Here is a 7,769-nt window from a genome sequence, read left to right as displayed (position 1 = left end):
TGTTTATACTGTAGGTGAATATTTTTTCAGACTGGAGGACTATGGGAAATTAGAAAATCTGCTTATTGTAGACCCTGCATGCTTGACAGGTTGAATGATATTGCTTTGACAGGATCTGAGCTGTGAGCACTGACAGCTCTTCCTTGCTGCTCATCAAACCAGGAAGTAACTCTTTGACTTTATAACAATGTTGGGTAAGGGGGAGATATTGACTAAATCTTATGTTGGGAACTTCTCCTTTCTGCAGAAACACTGTGCTAATAAAGTACTTGGGTGTTAGTGGGTGGTTTGATTCACCTGCTAAGCACTAAGAAAGAGGTACAGCAGCACTCTTAGAATAAAATCAAAACTTCCTAGTGTAATCCGTAACTCTAATTTACAGCTTTTTACAGTCTCTTTGTGCTATTAACACTAGGTTGTACCAATCAATTTTAAGATCCACCAATCTGTAACCACCATGAAGCAGGAGATGTGGTGTGGTTGGGTGAAAAATAACGAGGAATGATGTGTTTCTCTTTTTGTTTGCCATTGAGAAAATCATCGTGTAAGTGTACTACAAAGTACCTTTGAGTCATTATTAAAAAAAAAACTATGATCAAACTTCTTGTCTTTTCAATTTTCTTTTTTTTGGTTGATTAATAGAAAAAAAAAGTAAGAAGGTTTGGAACTGTATCCCGATCAAGTGGCAACCTGTGGTGTTGAAGAAGGCCAATGGGAAAGTGCAAAAAAACAGCATCAAGTGTCCACTTGATGGTCCAAAAGCGAAGGGAATCCCCATGATTGAATGATTGCCTAAGAAATGTGTATGAACATCTTAAATGTGTTAAACCTTTAAATGTGGGAAAAAAATACACAATTGTGCGGCTCGATTTCAGCAGATATTTGGATGCTACGATGATCCAACCATGTTCCTTTGTAATTTCGGACCACATCGTGTTTACCGATTCATTCAGGTCTGGACTCATGACGGTTCCTCACTCCTTTCATTTTCAGTCTCAGTTGGTTTTATTTCATACAGCAATTGGACATAGTCCCAGATTTACCGCCCACGAGAAATGATCTCAACCGTCTGAGAGTGTCTGGCCTACGGTTTTGGCCCAGTCAGTGGAAGCTGCTAGACACCACCTTGACAGCTCCTGTGATATAGTCTTTCTTCTCCATCAACTTCAGTGTAATCGTAACACTGCAGCCAGAGTGACAAACTGACACAACTGAAAAGGGCATAATAAAAAAAAGTATTTCATTTCACTGAAGGCATAAAGGTCAAAACAATAACATCGCCATGGCGTCTTTTATTCTCCATCTCCGCCTCCATTTGGTTCCATCAAATGACCCTCTGTTATATCCTTCTGTCAATCCTCTCCACCATCCTCTTTTTTTTTCTCCACCTCTCAGGGCTGACTTTAAATTGCTAAAAAATTGCTTTCCATTTCCACCCAAAGAAATTGAGTGAATAAATCTGAAGACCAGCAGGTAGAAACTGGTTAGTCAGGGACACATTTATGTTGTAATGTAAACTAAGGAAATCAGGAAAAGCTAATACTATATACCAACCAGGTAAAAAAAAAAAAAAAAAAAGGTAATCTGTTTGGAGAAGTTTTGTAGTTTTAGAGTTGTGTCAGAAAAACAAAATAAAAAAATTTATTAGATATATTCTGATTTTCTCTTCAGGTAAAGATAGTTTTATATAACCTTTGTTCCCTGCCCCTTTGATTCTGCTTTCCCAATAAAGAGAATTACGCTTACGTCTATCATTGATGAGGAAGTCCTTCTAAACACTTAAACACTATGGCTGGGCTCCACTCTACTCAGCACTCAGGGCTCTTACTCCCTACATCATCAGGCCACTTTTCAGCAGCTTGAAGACCCAGCTGTTCTAGATGCCCTGTGCAACCCCTTCAAGTCCAAGGCGGCCACCTGAACAGCCCAACACTCCAACCAGACTCAAGCTTCATTAGCCACTCATGTGACCACACCTGCAGCATGTAAAAAGTCCTGTTCCACTGTTCTGACATGGGTACAAAACTTCTCCATCTCTTTATGGCTTCCCAGAAAAACACCACCTCCCCGCTTCCCACTTCTGGAGCACTTCTAGTTCCCATTTTCAGGGCTGAAGCATCAAAAATGATGTCAACTCACATAACTGAAACTATCACAACCCCCTCCCCTTTAAGAACCATCTTATTCATTTTTTTTCATCAGGCACCACAAACTAGCTGCTCTTGTGATTTTTTTCACTGCTTCACATTAACGTCACACAGCTCCTCCCTCAGCACTTTGCACAATGAACCTATATACTTCCATATGCAGCACATGGTATCAGAACAGCTGTTTGGGTCAGGGGGTTTTAGAAGGCATGCTATTTGTGGTGCGGGAAGATATTTGTATTCTCAGGCATGCCACGTGATGTATTCTGCTGTAGGAGACCTGAGAGTCAGAAAGGGCCATGGCCAGCCTAGACTGAAATCAAACTTAATCTCCTAAAGATAGACTACACCAAGGTCTGTTGAGTGATAGTGGCCTTAGTGAGCAGTGGCTAGCACAGCTGAGTGTTAACATAAATGCTCAATGCGTAACAAGGACACAACATTGCACCACCAGTGATAACTTTGCAAAGAGGATTATGCAAATCCAGTTACATTGAGAGCACTACTTTACCTGGTGCTTTGAGAGGGCCAGGATGCTCTACACAGTGGGCCTACCACCACTATTAACCCTCCTAGCAGATCAAAACTTTTTCAACGTACCAGGACTTCTTTTTCGATTCATGATGGCACCTAAAATATATTACTCGGAGAGTGCCACCAAATTAACATGAATTAGAACATTTGACTGAAAAGAAGATGACAACAATGTTGGCCTGGCTCCAAAAGGGCACAAAGAGGACACAAACTAAAGCAGTGCTGGATGATGACAAAGGTCTTTGACAGTCCATTACATAATACTAATGATATACCGAGTGCCGGCACTAGTTTTTTTCCACTCAGTGCACTGACAGTACCCAACCATTACACGGGACAGAGCATATTGTTATATGAATGAAATGAACCAACCAACCAACACAGAAATCTTCCCCCGTCCCTGTCAACTGGTCTCATCTGTAAAAGTTATTCCTCAGTATTCTCTGGTTCACAAAAGCGTCCTCGTGTCTACATCCTGAGCAACATTTTGTAGCTTCAATATTACTATTTTTTTCTTTTCCTTGTTTTCGCTCCTACTAACAGCTGACCCAGACAGCTGGTCCAGTTCCCTGTGAGGGTACTCCAGGCCTTGTGCTGAATGAGACATAGTGCTGATAGGAGAGAGCAGTATTATGTCGAGATGAAAGTGGTAACAAAAATCACAAATATGCTGTACACTTGGTGTACCAAAATGACTTTTTAAATGTAGGACTCTTTTAAGGGAGTAAAGTGGTACTCATGGTGTCATCAGCTGGGCTAAAAAGCTTTGATTCATATATGAACTGCAGGCAGCTTCTCCTTACAGAAGCTATACTGACGAAGAGAAGTACCACATATTAATTACTCCACTTCAGAACACCTGCACTACCCCTTTAAGATGATTTCCTTATAAAAAAATTAACTCTTTTCGGCTCATATTTTATCTCTGATGACAAGATGTATAACAGGATTTTCAAAATATTCAAAGTTCTCCTTCACATTTTAGAGTGAGCATCTTTTACTTTTTGAAGTGTGTGCAGAAAGGGAAGAAAATAGCATAAAATCTAACCATGTAATATAGTGAGTAATCCTCAGCTAACACCCCTCGTCATATATGCACTGTACCAGCATTGGGTGTTTTGTGTTCTTATGTAACATGCATGTTGTGGGTTCAGTGTAGATGGACCACATTTATAAAGATTGTGTTGGAAAAGGGTGTCATGGTAACAGAGAGAGTCAAGCTGTGCATGCATGTGCGTGAACATATAAATGTGTCTGTGTGTATCCGTAAATAGTATGCATGTGTGGGCCTGGACATGTGTATGAAGAAGGAGAAAACATTTCATTCCACAGCACTCAGCCTTGTAGTGTGTAGGTGTACTCCAGTATGCATACAGTGAGGTAACTGACTGTGATGCCACTCAAGAGAACTTAATTTAAATATGAAGGATCTAACATTAACACCACAATGCAGGACTGGCCAACCCCACTCTGATGGAGTGGCTTCACCCACACCTTGAACTTAATGAAATGCTGTTCTTGCATCTCTCTTTCCAGCTGATCGATGTGGGTAACAAGCACAGAAGTGGCAGAAGAAAGATAATGAAGTTACTCCAGCTTAGAGAGAGACAATTAAACCCTGAGGTGTTTTAACAATCAGAAAGTGACAATCTAATAGAACTAAGGCAGGATGAACGCAGCTGCTAAGTTTTTTACATGTGTGGTATTACTAAATGAGGAGCCGAATGGCTTTCAAACAGTGTGCTATTATTATTAATAAATGTAGTCACAGATATTAGTCAGGTACTTATAAATACCCGACGTGACAAAGTAGGTCTGGAATCAATGAGTAATTTAATGAATAACCATTTATAAATGTAACATTTCATTATATTTGTTTCAGTAATGCATTAAGAGTTAACATTTGCACCTCATTTCACCTTTTCTTGCTTTCAAACAAAATTTGATTATATGCATCATTCACTGTTTTTATCTTTATTTTTGTCTGCTCTTAACATTGCTTACTACCTTGTATTATTTTACACTGTTCATTTGTTTTTCGTGAAGCGCTCTGGTCAGTTCATACTGTTTTTATATGCCGTCTTGTCTTGACTTGATTTGCATGAATTTAAGTTTTTGACCCTAAAAAGAAACATGAATAATCACGCTCAAATGGCTGGTACAGTCTTAAGGGAGCTTTTTAGGCTCTCGTGAGGAACCATGCATGGAGGGAAAATGGATTTATAGAGGGTGACATGCTAATGCTCACACACAATTTGTCACCTGAACCTTTACACACACTAGCACGCAATTACCTGACAACTGAAATCATAGGTTAATGCTTTTAAACAAGATAATGAGCTGATTTTTTTTTTCAGATTTAATCTTTGGATTTATGGACTGTCAGACAAACACCCCAAAAGCTTTACATTTGTCTCCGAGTAACTTTAATACAAAAATTAAGATATTTTGTATGTGTGTTTGTTGAGGAGTTATGCACATACACTTAAACAACACAAGATGAAGTATGGGGAGCAGGAAAGGCAAAGGAACGATAGACTGAGCAAAGAGGATGAGAGCCAAAGAGAGTGTGACGAGGAGAGCGAGCAGGGAACAAATCTGTGGGTGCCAATATAGCAGAACTGAAAGTCACTTGAGTTTTAATTTCCTGCCAGTGGAAGCGAGAACAATATCAAGATTGAAACATGGGTTTCAATGAGTCACTCTTAGAGGCAGCTCAGTGGGCTCTGGCTGTTAACATTCATAACATCACCCCTCCATCTCCGTCTCTCTGCTCCCTTAATCCTCTAGTTTGCCTTATTGTATAGGTTCACAGAGAGGCAGCTCTACACATTTGCCTACATTAATATGCACACACACACACACACACACACACACACACACACACACACACACACACACACACACACACACACACACACACACTTCCACACAAACACATTTTAATGGCACTAATGAGACGGCATGACTAATACCTCTTCAGTCCCTTCTCCAGATGAGTGCTTATTATGGTCTGTCAAGGAGATGAGTCAGTTTATGTCATGGTTACTATGGTGATCAAAGCCTTTCGCACTTCCCTTAAGTGTCTCTGCTAGCTAAAATAAACTGTTAAACCCTTTAACTACAGACCAATCACCATACATTTACACATGCTCACACACATACACTAACAAGCACATTGACCATCTAACCTTTATAAAGAGACAATTGGAAAAAAATCCCCCAAAAAGATTACAAAGTAGAAAACAATCAATCTAAGGCTAAAAAAAGACAGATCAATGTCGCCATACTGCCCCTTCCCCATTAACTCATAGCAAAGGTCACTTTTCGGCCTCAGTGTGTTCAGAGATCAGCTTCATGTCACCTCTGGTTGATCACCTCGACGAGTCAAGCAATTTGCTGCTGCTGCACTTGGCGCCACCTCCTGATGTTGATGTCATTTTCTCTTTCCGGCTCATCACACAGGACTGCACCACCTTTGTTTTTTTTTCCAGCTTCAGTACACGACCAGATTACAAAATACAGATCTTTATCGCCAAACTTTTTTCAACTTGTTTGAATTCTTACACTCTTATTCAAATATCTCTTGGCTAAACAACACAGATAAGCCACAGAGAAGGAGGTTGGGATATATAATGGAGGTAGCAGCTTACAATGCTAGTATGTGAGTGATTGTAAGAGAAACATTGATACGTGTAAGGTTTTAACTTGTGCACTGTAAAACTGCATGGATAAGATTTTAGTAGCCACAAATTACTGATTGAGTCGCTTTGATTTATGTTACATTGTTCATAGAAATTACTGTATTCAGCCAATTTTCTCTTGAAACATTAAGAACACCTCAACGCTAATATTACTAAAACCCTAGGCATGGGAACAATCATCAATCAATCAATCAATCAATCAATCAATCAATCAATCAATCAATCAATCAATCAATCAATCTTTATTTGTATAGCGCCAAATCACAAAAAACCTTATCTCAAGACGCTTTACTAACATAGCAGGTCTAGACCATACTACATGTTAAATTATTAACTAAGACCCGATATCAAGACAGGGTAAGACTCAGTCTTATCTCATCTTAATCCACCATGAGAATAGAACCTTGTCGTATTAAGCTAGTTACAACAGCGAGGAAAAACTTCCTTTTAACAGGCAGAAACCTCGAGCAGAATCAGACTCATGTTAGAAAGCCGTCTGCCTCGACCGAATCATGTTGGCTTAACAGCAATAAACGCTTTTAACTTCAAGACAACTTTTTCATTTGAAGACATGTATCAGGTGTGGTGAAGTTACTCAAGAACAAATTTGAAATCAGTAAAAGGTGCAATGACAGCGAACAACTCAGTACAATGCAGAGTAGCTACTCTTTGTCTTAACCCAGCTTGAGGAAGCCTAAGACCCTCCCCTCCATGTATAAAACCACAGTAATAAAAAATGAAAGGTAGAACCTATTTCAAACAGTGGGCCGCAGCGCAACAACAATCACTTATGAAAACACTTAAATCAGCTTTCATTTGATACCCACTGGGACATGACTGGGCTGCCTTTAGTTTGACTAGCCCGAAGAGGCTAAAGATTGAAAAGTGCCGCAGAGACTAAGTGGGCTCGTGTTTGTGACGCTTATTGCCATAAATCAAAATCAAAGTCCATGGAAAGTTTCCTATTAACAAAACACTCAAAATAATTCAATACCAAAAAAGATATAATAAACGATAATAATGACGATGACGATCCAGAAAAAATATTCAAACCCACTCACCCTCTTCGTATGCCTCCCGCCACCCAACTGAACAGGTAGATAATAGGTAAACCACACCCATAAACCCAAAACTGGAAATCAAGTCAACCAAAAAAAAAAGGAAATAATCATGATTAACAAATAAGACATGGAAATCAACATTATGGCCCCTACATAGCCTTTATGGTGGACCAGCAGGCCTAAAATTTAAAGTGATCTTTTTTTGAAGTGTGACCAAAGCTATAACAGTACAACTTGGCCCCTGACACAAACACCCCCTTAACTTATATGATCTATGAAACAATAAAATATAGGTGTGCTTGATATTCATATTTTTGTCCTAA

Source organism: Notolabrus celidotus, chromosome 14, assembly GCF_009762535.1.
Source record: "Notolabrus celidotus isolate fNotCel1 chromosome 14, fNotCel1.pri, whole genome shotgun sequence".
Taxonomy (NCBI): domain Eukaryota; kingdom Metazoa; phylum Chordata; class Actinopteri; order Labriformes; family Labridae; genus Notolabrus; species Notolabrus celidotus.
This window is presented reverse-complemented; position numbering follows the sequence as displayed.